The 1,721-nt window shown below is 34.7% G+C and overlaps 1 protein-coding gene and 1 long non-coding RNA gene across 5 annotated transcripts in view; one reads left to right on the forward strand and one right to left on the reverse strand.

Moving 5' to 3' along the window:
- Positions 1-1,721, forward strand: part of LOC117179282 — a 298,303-nt gene that overhangs the window by 265,535 nt on the left and 31,047 nt on the right. The gene's annotated exons all lie outside the window — the stretch shown is intronic.
- Positions 934-1,721, reverse strand: part of LOC117179284 — an 11,510-nt gene continuing 10,722 nt past the window's right edge. The window contains exon 4 of the long non-coding RNA XR_004467897.1: positions 934-1,213. This is a non-coding gene — a long non-coding RNA (uncharacterized LOC117179284). The remainder of the gene's footprint in view (positions 1,214-1,721) is intronic.

The raw sequence follows: 1,721 nt of genomic DNA on the forward strand, positions 1-1,721 counted from the left end.
CAGCCTTGGAGGAGATTATGTTGAGAAATAAAAAAAAAATTCTTAAAAACGTTGTTTTTCTTGGTCAGGCCGGAAACTTATCAATCCACCCTCGTATAGCGCGCTTCTCAAAACGATCAAATGCCGACGGCGGTATGTTTGTCTGTCATTTCGTTTGTGAAAGGTCTGAAAGGCTGCGCTTAGAATTTGATCGTTTCGAGAAGCGCGCAATGTAACTCATTGATTTGGCTAAACATATTACTGACTACTTTTTAATGCGTGATTCTTTTAGTAACATCGCTTTTGTCGCTAAAGTTACTAGGATTGTTTTTATTCGCTGATATTGAGCGCTTAGCGTTCAACCCTCTTGCGAAGGGTAGAATGTTATTATCGGTATGTGCGCACTATTTACTAATGTTACTTTGGGTATCATTTCTGCCTTTAAAGAAGTGATTAATTAGTCAAGTTAAAATCTTGGGCGCTTAGCGTTTGATCGTTTTGAGAAGCGCGCTATATGAGTCAACGGTGTAGGCGAAAATATGACAGACCACGATCTGAACTGTGATTTCTATGTTCACATCGCTTTTGTAACAAAATCTGTTGTAATTCGTCTTATTCACTGATCTTGAGCGCTTAGCGCCGTATAACGCTAAAACTGTCCATTTTTTTGGATTTTTTTACGGATATTTCATCCGGCACTTATAACCTTAAAAATTACAAAGTTTCAGCTAAATCCACCGAAAGCCATTTTCCCATACATTTAGTGCGGAGTCCTTTGTTGCAACTCAATTGCACATCGATTTTGGTGTACTTTGGAGGATCAGCGATTTTCTGTGAAAAACAAAAATTTCATAGGTCGCGAAAAAATAAAAAAGAGAATTTTATTTTATGTAAATATATATTTTTTATTTGTATTAATGTTTAATGGTAATATGAATAGTTTTCCGAGGCTCCCCTCCGAAATTAAGACCATCAGCTATACGGTCGTTCAGTGGATAACTTTTGTTTTCACGTAAATTTATTCCAATCCTTTGGTATCTTTTATCAAATATTGGACGAAGCGCGTTTTTAACGACTACTCCATTGATAATTCCAAAATTATCTATCTCTACTTCAACATTTCCTATTATTGATTGAAGATCACCATGTTCATCTTGGTAATAGTAAATGTGACGAATCGTAGGCTCTGGAGATATTCTCGTTCGTTTGCCCCAGCAGGCCTGTGAACTAAATTCTGTAAGAAAAAATATAAATTAATGAAGTTTTATTACATAAAATATGAATTTGAACGACTAATGCGGAAAAATGCAATATATTTAGCTACACACAGAAAAATGGATTATACCGGTCATGATCTCGGACTATAGAATTTGGAAAAGCAATCTATAGAGATATTACAAGCTGTCACATCTATAGATGGGTATTAACCCGAGTAAAAATGCTTCGACTTGAGTTCGACTTGGTTATGCCTTGAGTTAGTTCTCCAAGACATCGATATCTGGCTGCGCCTCAAAACTGAGTCGAGACATAGAGACATGTTATTATAAAATTAGTTATTTTTAATTTAAAAATTTAGAATCTGTGTGTGTTAACCATAACCTTAAAAAAGTTTCTTTAAAAAATAAAAATTGTAACTTTCTAGGAGGATCTCTTAAGCCGTTAAAAATACGGAAACACAAACAACATTTTCTGTATCATCGTCAAACAAGTATAATACGAATGAAAATCATTAAATGAGTTGA

Source organism: Belonocnema kinseyi, chromosome 9 (genome assembly GCF_010883055.1).
Source record: "Belonocnema kinseyi isolate 2016_QV_RU_SX_M_011 chromosome 9, B_treatae_v1, whole genome shotgun sequence".
Lineage (NCBI taxonomy): Eukaryota > Metazoa > Arthropoda > Insecta > Hymenoptera > Cynipidae > Belonocnema > Belonocnema kinseyi.